The sequence below is a fragment of the Nyctereutes procyonoides genome, unplaced genomic scaffold, assembly GCF_905146905.1.
Source record: "Nyctereutes procyonoides isolate TBG_1078 unplaced genomic scaffold, NYPRO_anot_genome, whole genome shotgun sequence".
Lineage (NCBI taxonomy): Eukaryota > Metazoa > Chordata > Mammalia > Carnivora > Canidae > Nyctereutes > Nyctereutes procyonoides.
The window spans coordinates 49,104,812-49,115,717 of NW_026575043.1; positions in this window are offsets into that span (position 1 = coordinate 49,104,812).

The following is a 10,906-nucleotide window of genomic DNA, read 5'->3' on the forward strand; positions in this document are numbered from 1 at the left end:
ATATTACCAAGAATGTAGGCTCCTATATTCTTCTCTTATCATTGGCAGAGTGCTGGTTTTTCATTCATAGTTTGTTGCCTCATGGTTACAACATCACTACTATGGCTCAGACATCATAACCCCAGGCAACAACATTCAAAGCAGAAAGGAGGAAAGGGAGCCAGAGATCTATCCTCAAGTATTGCTCTCTTTTTTACTGGAGAAAAATCACTCCTAGAATCTTCTACACCAACTTCCCTTTCATCTCATTGGCCAAAACTCAAGTCACATGGTCACCCTTGACTACAAAGGAGGCTACAAACACATCTGTTATTTTCAACCTCTAGAGTGAAAGGATGGCATAAGAAAAAAAATGAGGCATGCTATTGGCTAGGGAAGCGACGGTGTCTGCCACATGACTTATCTCATTTGAAATGAACAAAACTGAGGCTTAAAGAGGTTAAGTAACTTGTCCACTGCATGCAGTGGATAAGTGGCAGAACTATATGCAAGGCTAGGTCCAACTCCAAGCCTTTGCTCTTAACTACTGTCAATCCCCAACCTAGGCACCAGGTAGACCTTTAAAAGTTGAATGTTGGACAATTTAAAGGGAGTCCCATTTTCTAAAAGGATATTGAAAGAGAAAAATTTCAAGTCAGGCTAAGGACCCAATGATGAGAGAGGTAGGAAATGGATCTCCTCTAGAAGGCAACAGGATGCTTCCCTGACACCTGATAGGCTGGTGAAAATGAGGCAGCATCACCCTAGTCCTTGGCATCCTCCCCCTCTAGAAGTTTGACTTCAGAGGGCTTTGCCTTGCCCTCATCAGCATAAGCAGCTGAGTCAGAAGATGATCATCCTAGGAAGGGAGGCAGGAGCCCTGGGACACACTGGTCATTCCTGGGCCATATGTCAAGGGGCCCTTAATAGCATAATCACTCTCTCCCAGGAAGGCCAGTGGTGACAGGCCTTTTAATGAAGGATAATGGTATTTAGCATTTAAATATACTCAGCCACTGACTCATTACTGCAGTAGCCATCAGGAAGACAAGTAAATCAGAAGAGGAGGAAGAATTTTTCAGGCTCAGAGAGAAATCAGGCCAAGATGTGGACCACCAGGGACCCTCATGACTGCTCAGCCAGCATATAGCTCCTGAGCCCTCTTGAGTAGAGAAATGGACTAGATGGTACATTTCCAACGTCACGGAAAGTTCTACTGGACAGCCATAACATGGAATGAAAATGGAGGAGAGTTGGTTTCACGAAGGAAAATCAAGTTGCTGAGACCCAAAGAAGAATGGATGGATGCTAGGGAAGTAAAACTGATGCCCACTGTAAATAATTCTTAATTTGAAAGTTACAGATAACTGGGACTGAGGGAAGCTAGGGACCTCCCCACCATGAAGGGGAAAAAATGCAAACAGTTTCATAAACTGAATTCTGCTTAGAGTTTCAGGGAGGTCATAGGCTCCCTGGAGCCAAACAATGAGCAATGACCCCACTTCAGAAGTCTGGTGTTCAGGGAATTTTAGCAAGACAGTAGGTGGGGATGGGAGGGCTGTAGGGAATAACTTTTAAAGGCTTTATTGCCTAGTGCCATCTCCAGAGCTTCCTTAATTCTCCACCCCAATGCCCTTAGTCTGAGAACAAGAAGAATTTGTCTCTACTCCTAATTATCGGGTAAGACACAAACGATGCAAATATTATGCTAAATGAGGCCCCTTAAAATAGCAGAGAGCAAACCATCTCAGAAGATGCCTTGTCATTTGCAATTTGCAAACGAGTTTGATGCCTTTCTTCATTCTCTCCCCACTCCCCACCCCTGTTGTTGATGTTAATCTGAATTCCTGAAGGAGTCACCTTCCCCCCAGAAAGGTGTCCCTTGAGGGGAGGAGGCAAGGAAAATGGGGGGATGGAATTGCAGCTTGATTGCCTACATCTGATTAGTAATTACAAGCTGAGAGCTGCTCTAGAGAGAAACACTGTCACCCTCTGATGAGGAATAGGCTTTGAGAGGCAGGTCTCCCAGGTGGAGGGTGGTAGGAAGGTGATGAAAAGAGGAAAAAGGTGGTGAAAGACATGCAGTTGGAGGTCTGCTGCTATTGGGTTGGGGGGGGGGGCAGGCAGGCAGATTATTCCATTCTTTGCCAGCATGGGTGACCCTTGAGCTTTGTGTGGCTTACACTCTGTGCCTCAGTCTCCTTATCTGTAAAATGGGAATAAAGCTGCCACCTGCTTCTTATAGCTGTTGTGAAGATCGAGTCAAGGGGATCCCTGGGTGGCGCACCGGTTTGGCGCCTGCCTTTGGCCCAGGGCGCAATCCTGGAGACCCAGGATCGAATCCCACGTCGGGCTCCCGGTGCATGGAGCCTGCTTCTCCCTCTGCCTGTGTCTTTGCCTCTCTCTCTCTCTCTGTGTGTGTGACTATCATAAATAAAATAAAAATAAAAAAAAAATAAAAAGATCGAGTCAAGTCCTATTATAGTGCATGCATCCAAATAAGCTCCAATTTGGCCTCCAGCTGTCAGGACATTGTGCTTGAGACTCTGTAAGGCCTCAGGAAGGTCACCTTCATCTCTGCCAACCTAGCTATAGATATCTCCATCCTTAAAAAAATGGAACATGATAGCCCATAACCAACTTTTAACTCTTGTGTCATCGAAAGTATTGGTGGCTTGGGCAATCCTAGACAAAAATAACCAAAAATAGCATACTAATTTTAGCTGTTTTCATGAACTTACCCACCCTATGTGAAAAATGAGAAAGGAGAGATGACTTATCCAGCATCCTCAGTTGTTCAAAATGCAGACCAGACCTTGGAAGGAAAGATTCCCATCAAGTCCCCTCCTAAGGGTGGATAGATGGCACAATACCCAGTGCCTCCTCATTCATCAAAAATGAGAACATGAGACTCAGCCTACAAATTGTTAGGTGACTTTGGGCAACTTACTTAACCTTGCTGGTGCTCAGTTTCTTCGAAAGCAAAATGAAGATAATAAAACCAGTCCTCTGAACTGCTTTTTCCTCCCTCTGCATTTCCTTTTCTCTCCAAATGGCATAGATGAGAGACTCTCTCCCTCAATCTTTCTGAAGAGGATATCCACTTTCCCCCATGGAATACAGTGTCCTTCCCATCCCCCAATATCTGCCTGGCTTCACCACACCCTGTTTTCTGCTCCAAGAAAGAAGACTGATTTCTATTGGTTACTAACTACACTATACCAACTGACTACAATGACCCTTCCCATTGCGGGGGTGAAAAATGAGAATAAAGCAGTGGTCCTTAGGTGTGGCTGCCCTTTGCACTCAACTGGAAAGATTTTGAAGAGTTGATGTCCAGGTTCAACACCTGCCCTAAGATTGATTTAATTTGTTTGGGGTATCACTTAGGCATTGAGAATTAAAAACAAAAACAAAACCCCAAGCAATTCTGATTTGCAGTTATTTTTGATGACCACTATGCTAGAGAAACTAGGGCTAGTGAACAATCTATGGTGATAGGGTAAAGTCTTAAATCTATCTTTTTAAACTATAATCATAAGGAAGATAATGATGTATTTGGTGGTGATTTTTTTTAAAAAAAAACCTAGATGTTTTTTGCTGCCCCCAGAATCACAAGCCAAATTTGGAAGCCAAACAGCCAACTTCTTAGAAAGAAACTATAATAAATATAGAAGCCCAAGAGGAAAGTATGCCTGCCTCCACTTACCCCCAGACAAGTTTTAAAACTGTCATACATAAAGAGTTCTTACAAATCAATAAGAAATATAAAACTGAAGCTCCTGTGAAAGATAGTGAAAAAAAGACATGAAAAACAATTCTCAGTAGAATAAATACATGTGTCTAATAAGCTTATGAGTTTTTTAAAAAAACTCAGCCATTTCAGTAATCAAAGAAATGCAAGAAGAAATAAGATACTGCCTTTTAAACCCATTAAATTAGGTTTAACACAAAAAAAAAAGACAAAAAAGAAAAACCTCTATGCTGGCCAGAGTGAAGAAAGCACTCTCAAACACTGTTGGTGGGACTGTAAATTAGCTCAACCTTTCCGGAAAGCAATTTGGCAGGACAATCCCAATTATGTTAAAATATATATATGTACATTTAGGCATATGAAAAATACTGGGAGGATATAAAACAAATGTTAACAGCAATTTTCTTTCTGTAATAAGATTAGGGTGATTTTTATTTTCTTCTTTATACTTTTCTGTATTTTCCAAATTTCCACAGTGAATATGAATTGCTTTCATAATGAGGAAAAAAGAAAAACAATGAAAAGAGACACATTTTTTAAAGACCTTGTTATGTTCTTTTGAAATGTGTCTTTGGTTTTTGTTTTGTTTTGTTTTGTTTTGTTTTTTACTGTTTCATTCCAGGATGCTTGGTTTTGCAATGCTAAGCTCTTTCTGAAGAGTTTTGTACTTCATCCTGAGAGAGTTGTCGAATAAAAGGAACTGGTTATTTCAGTAGATCTAGCAAGAAAGAAAGCACACCTGCTCTGCACTCAGCAGCCCTGTGTAAGTATTTTGGCTTTTCCCTTTCTTGGCCGTGTGACCTTGGATGTGTTATTCAAACTTTCTAAGGTCTAGATTCCATATCTTTAAAGGAAGACATGTAATCATTCCTACCTCACAGGACTAAATGAGATAGCTTCCATAAAGTGTCTGAACAATACGAGGTGCTTAGTAGGTGCTCAATAAATGATAACCAGAACAAATGAGGTAGTGGAGAAAAGGCATGATAGTCTTCTGAATGGGAAGCAGTCATCCAGAGAGAAAGTCCATCCCACTTGGGGAAAATTATTGCACTTCATGTCAGCATTCCCATTTTACAGAGGAGGCTTGAGATGCACTCAGAAAGATAGAATGCTTTGTTCAAGGTGTTCCCAGGACTTCAGGATTAGGGGATGAACAAGCAACCAAGTCCAGCTTTCTTTCTTCTGGGAGAAATATTCCCAGGCTGTTTCCCTAGTGGAGAATCACATGTTGCCCATCTTTCCACATCTCCAGACCAACAGCCTCTCCCACCTTCCACCAACACGACCCTCTAGTGTTCCCTGCAGCACATTATTAATGGGAAAATTTTAAAGCTCTCTAAATGTCTGTGAGCTCCCTAAGGATAAGAACTGTGTCCGTTTTGCGGTCTGTGTCTTGAGTTTCTTTGTTTGAGTTGAGTCGAGCTAGACTAGAAAGGAAAGAAAAGGATTCAAAGGGTTCCTGGTCCCTGGCTTATTGGCCAATCCAAATAGGTGATGTCATTCTTCCTCCACTGCTATCAAGCAGAGCTGAGGGAGAAAGTCAACTACTGGATAAACATCAGGGACAGATCGTGGAGGGTCTATCTGGTGGGCTACAGTGATGACTTTAGCTTTTAGCTGGAGGGCAGGGATTTTTGCCTTTTTCATTCACTGACACATCCTCAACATCTGCCTGTCATACAGTGAGCACTCAATAAACAGTTGGAAAAGTAAATAAATACTATGTGGCCAACAAAAATTCTTGCCATAGAAATATATTTCTGAGGTATTACTTAGTTGTTTTGTTTTTTTAAGGCAGATTACAAGAGAGTATGTAAAACTAGGGGATCACAAATTGTTTACCATGGCTGGTTTGGGATAGTGAATTTAGGTCCCATTTTTTTCCTGTTTTCCTAACTGAGTATTTCTCCCCAAAAAAGAGCTTATGATATTTGTGTAAGAAAGGATAAAAATAGGGGCACATGGGTGGCTCAGTGGTTGAGTGTCTGCCTTAGGCTCAGGGCATGATCCCAGGGTCCTGGTATCAAGTCCTGTATTGGGCTCCCCGCACAGAGCCTGTTTCTCCCTCTACCTATGTCTCTGCTTCTCTCTATCTGTGTCTCTCATGAATAAATAAATCTTAAAAAAAAAAAGGAGAAAAATAAGTGAAGAAATTGATAAGGATTAGAAAGGAAGAAAGGAAGAAGTTAGGAAGAGATTAATTCAGACTGTAGAATCCTAATGTTCCGTCCACATCCATCCTACACACACACACACACACACACACACACACACACACACACACCCCTCCTTCCCTTTCTTGGCCCTGCTCTTAGCTGCATGCCACACTCTCTCTGCTCTTGGCAGCAACTTCATATCCTCCCAGAGGCCAGTGCCTTGCCACCCTGGCCACAGGGGAGGCTGCATGGATCCACAGACAAAGGCAATTAGCAAGGGCCTGCTGCCTGGCTCCTCTAATTGCCCACACTCCTGAAAAGAAGTAAGTGATAACTCTTTCAGAGGAGAATAAAAACATCTCAGCCATTAGAACCACATGTATGCAGATCAGGTCTCTCCTAGGAAGACTCAGAAATTGCCAGAGGTGGGAATCACATGACCAGAAGGCCACTGCCCCAGGAGGGATGAGGCCAACAGATCAGAAAGAATGGCTTCTTGACGGACTCTCTGGGGACCAGCCAGTAACCCTCTACTGTGAAATCAGACCTCTAGAAAGATCTAGGTTCAAATCCCATCTCTATTATTCACTAGCTGGGTGGCTGTGGGCAAAGCACACTGCCTCTCTGAGCTTCAGTTATAAAATGGGAGCAGAAGCAGCCTCAAGGGATCCTCGTGGGACCTAAGTGAGAAAGTGCCTGATTAAGAGCTGCTGATTGTTGGTATTTGGGAGCATACTTTTCACTTGGTCTGTGCACCATGGCCCCATCCCCTTCTATATAGTTCAATCCTTCCTGCTCATCCTCCAAGATTCAGTTCAGATGTCACATCTTCCAAGATGCTCCCTGACCCCTTCAAACTGAATTGGGTGCTTTTGCCATGGGCACCCGGTTTACACACTACTTTTCTGAATAGGCCAGGGCTCATTGGTCGTGAGTGACAGAGGCAGCCTCTGGCTAACTCAAACAACAAGGGAGTTGATTGGAACGATGTCAGAACTCAAGAAATCAATGTGAGGTTGGGTTGGGCCTTGAGAATGAACTAAAGATGCTCCAGGGAGCCAAGGAGTAGAATCTGGGCATGAAGCCACTGCTGGGATGGAAATAGAGCCTTGACTTCCAGGCGCCTTGTCCCTCTGCTCAGAATCAAATTCAAGCAAGTGGGTCATGGACCTTGCTAAGGGCACAGGTCCACCCCTGGCCAGGGTTAGAGCAGAGCTTCCAATTATGGCCCTGCCATACTGTCTCCAGTGCGGGGAGGTTACTACCAATTACAGAAGTAACTTGTGAAGTAAAGTGGGTGCTGGTCATGAACAACAGGTGTAGGAACTAAGAGCAGAAATCAATCTCCAATGTATGCAGGGATTTCATCCCAATCTTTCTCCTTGGGGTGTCTTAAGACTTTACTCATTGCCTTGCAAAGTGTGCTGGCTGGCTGGTTGGCTGGGGAAACCATAGGACCCAACTGAGGCACAAGGAATGACCATAGAAGACAGCGATGGGTAGCGGTTAGAAGCAGACTCGAGAGTCAAAGTTGAGTTCAAGGTCAAGCTCTGCCTCATTGCTGATTTTGCTATCTTCGAACAAACTGCTTCCTCAGCTTCAGTTTCCTTAATGTAAAAATATCTTTGTAAGTTTGTCTTAAGGATCTGAGGAGAAGTTTTGTGTGCAGAACTGACAATGCCTCCTGGGACATGCAAGCTCAATAAACCACACCGTTAATACTCTTGTTTTTTTGTTTTTTTTTTTTTTTTTTTATCACTTGTTATTACTGCAGGAATTGAGGAAAGAAAAGTGATCTGCTGACTGAGCATGAGCCTTACAGAAAAGGGGTCGCTGGGATACATGGGGGCTCAATGGGAAACCTAGGGCAGGAACCCTGCCCTAGAGAAGCTCAGAGTTGAGTGAGGGAAACAGATGAATTCTTACCCCAAATAAAGTGAGAAAGTAATATATTTTTTTAAAAAAATGAACAAAAGTGAAAGTAGTATAGGATGAAAAGCACATGCAGCCAGAATTGGATCAGAAAGAAGCAAAAGCTAGTGAAGACTTAACATAATGTGCTGAGTTCTGAGGGTGGTAAAGAAACACCCAAGCCCTGGAAGGGAGGAGGCTGCTCTAGAAGTCTTGGCAAGTCGGCACTTGAGCTGAGGTTTAGGGTAAATCTGGACAGGTTGAGGAGAAGGAGGGCACCCCAGGAAGGCAGTGTAGAAGTCAGCCTTAAAGGACTCTTAGCTTGGGGTGCACCTGCTAGCTCATTTGGTTAAGCATCTGACTCTTGGTTTGAGTGCAGGTCATGATTTCAGGGTCAAGAGATTGAGCCTGCATTGGGCTTGTGGAGAGTCTGCTTGAGATTCTTTCCCCTCCCTCTCCCTCTGCTCCTCCCCCACCCCCAACTCATGCATGTATGTGCAGCCTCTTTTTCTAAAATAAATACAATCTTAAAAAAAAAAAAAAAAAGACTGTTAGCCTCCTTGGGCTGCTTTGACAAATACTGTAGGCTAGGTGGCTTTAACAATAGACATTCATTCCTCGCAATTCTGGAGGCTGGGAAATCTAAGAGCAAGGCATGAGTAGATTTGGCCCCTGGTGAGGACTCTTTTCCTGGCATACAGATGGCCTGCCTTCTTAATAGGTCCTTATATGGCACACAGAGAATGAACTCCTGTCTCTTCCACTTCTAAGAATACATCAATCCCATTATGGAGGCCCCACCCTCAAGATTTCATCTAAGCCTAATTACCTACCTAGGACTACACCTTCAAATACTGCCTCATTGGGGGTTAAAGCTTCAATGTATTAATTTGGGGGGAAGGGACACAAATATTAAGTACATACCAGAGATCTAAGTAATGGGCAAGGGAGGAAAAAAGGAGACTATGGTTTTGCAGGTGGCTTCCATTTTTGATAGGTCCTGTCTTCATTCTAGATTTGTATGGCTATAATTCTAGCTCAGCTAGGGGTATCCAAACCTGGTCTCGCATTATAAGTACCTGCTGCTGTCTCCTTTTACAATTCAGAATCCTGGGCTCTGCCCCAAATAACCTAAAGCAAAATCTCTGGGGACAGAGCCAGGAAATCAGATTTTTTTTTCATTTCCTCAAGCGATTGTTTTTCATTGAAGTAAAATTCACGTAACATGAAATTGACCATTTTAAAATATGGTGGCTCTTAGCACATCCACAATGTCATGCAACCACTACCTCTATTTAGTACCGAAATACATCCATCACCCCAAAAGGAAACTCCTTACCCATTGAAAGGAAACCAATATCCCACTTCCCCCTCCCCTCAGCCCCTGGCTTTCTGATTCTATGGATCTGCCCACTCTGGTTATTTTGTATAAATGGAACCTACAATATTCATTCTTTCCTGTCTGTCTTCTTTCACTTCACATAACGTTTTCAAGGCTCATCCATGTGGTAGCAGGAATCAGTGTTTCATTCCTTTTTATGACTGAATAATATTGCATTGCATGGAAAGACCACATCTTTCTTATTCATTCTTCAGCTGGTGGACATTCAGATGGTTTTCACCCATCAGTGATTGCAAACAGTGCTATCCCTAGGTGATTTTTATTTCACTAATTTAAGTGTTGCCATTTGGTAACTGTACTCAGGTTATTATCAGTTAAAAAGAGCAAGGTTCTCAAGCTTCCGTGTGCCTCACTCACCATCACCTGGAAATCACCTGCTAACACTACAGATGCCAAAGCCCCACTTCCACATAGTCTTGATTCGGTAGATTTGGGAGGGGCCTGGAAATAACTTTTTTTTTTTTTTTTTTGGAAATAACTTTTAATGAGGTCTCTGCCTCCAATTCCTAGGAATCCAGGTGCAAGTGACCTATCCACCCTATTCTGTATGGAAGAGTGATTTTTTAAGATTTTATTTATTTATCTGAGAGAGACAGAGAGAGAGGAGAGAGAGGGCATGAGCAGAGGGGAGGGGGAGAGGGAAAAGCAGACTTCCCACTGAGCAAGGAGCTCCCTGGAACTCGATTCCAGGGTCCTGGAATCACAACCTGAGCCGGAGGCAGATGCTTAACCAACTGAGCCACCCAGGCACCCCAGGAACAGTGATTTTTTTTTTTTAAAGAGAGATTTTATTTATTTATTCATGACAGACACACAGAGAGAGGTGGAGAAGCAGGCTCCCTGTGGGGAGACCCATGCGGGACTCAGTCACAGGATCCTGGGATCACAACCTGACCCAAAGGCAGACGCTCAACCACTGAGCCACCCAGGTGCCCCAGGCACAAAGATTTAAAAGGAGGTCATCCACGGTTGAATTATGGGTCATTGTTTTCCTTTTTTTTTTTAACACTTGACAATATTTGTCAAATATTCAACAGTGAGCATGGTTTACTTTTATATTCAGAATTATTTGAAGTATCAGTGAATAAAGAAAAAAAGAACAAAGGCTCTAAAGCCTCACTTGATTCCCAGCCTCTGCTGCTCTCCCGTCCCACCCTCAACGGCCAAGACCTCACGACCCCTCCCCCTGCACTCCCCCAAGCCCAGGGTCTTTCTGAAAAGCACACACACATATTAAGAAAGTCAACATCTGATTGCTATGCACAGAATACTTCCGCCTCCGGCATGTCACACAATTTGCTTACTTACTGTGTGCTTTTTGGAGCATCTGAGGAAATCAGAGCTGGGGGCTGGATCTCTGTTTTCCTACAGATAATGGTATTCTCCTACCACCTAAGTTAATAGATTGAGGCTCACAGGCACTTATGAGTGGTGTCTTTAATATGGTTCTGGAATATTTGCCCTATAAATTCTTAAGAACAGACTTATAGATCGCCTATTACCAGCATTATGGGCTATTAATAAATCAGTTACAGCCACGTATACTTTTTTTAAATTGCATTTTCCCTTTCTGTTCACATTCTAAGCAGCTAAGAATTGCTGAGAGACGGAACACCCGTGCTGGAGGAGGGCTGTGATTTCCTGCAGAGAGATGGCAGGGGAAGGGACTTGACAGGTCTGAAAAGGCACTTTCGAGCAAGG